This window comes from Penaeus monodon, chromosome 24 (assembly GCF_015228065.2).
Source record: "Penaeus monodon isolate SGIC_2016 chromosome 24, NSTDA_Pmon_1, whole genome shotgun sequence".
Lineage (NCBI taxonomy): Eukaryota > Metazoa > Arthropoda > Malacostraca > Decapoda > Penaeidae > Penaeus > Penaeus monodon.
Genome location: NC_051409.1, coordinates 40,980,067 through 40,980,391, shown reverse-complemented (window position 1 = coordinate 40,980,391; position 325 = coordinate 40,980,067).

Genomic DNA, 325 nt, shown 5'->3' with positions numbered 1-325 from the left:
TTGAAAGATTCAGATTTCATCAAGCAATGTAATTTGCACAGTCCATTTATTTCGTAATAATCACATCTGATATACAGTAATAAGTTTTAAAAAATCAACTTTATATAAATATAGGATAAAAGTACTTTACTAAAAAGAACTAATTTTTTTAACATAAAAAAGACTCAGGCATATAATAAACGCACTGATAATTAAAAAGCAGATTTAGAGTTTTATGCAACACAGTGAAATCAACAGGAACAGTGATTGTTCCCTCTGATCTTGAACACGACTTTGTGCACCGCTTGTCTTGTTGTCAAGGTGAATATTCTACAAGGTAACAGAG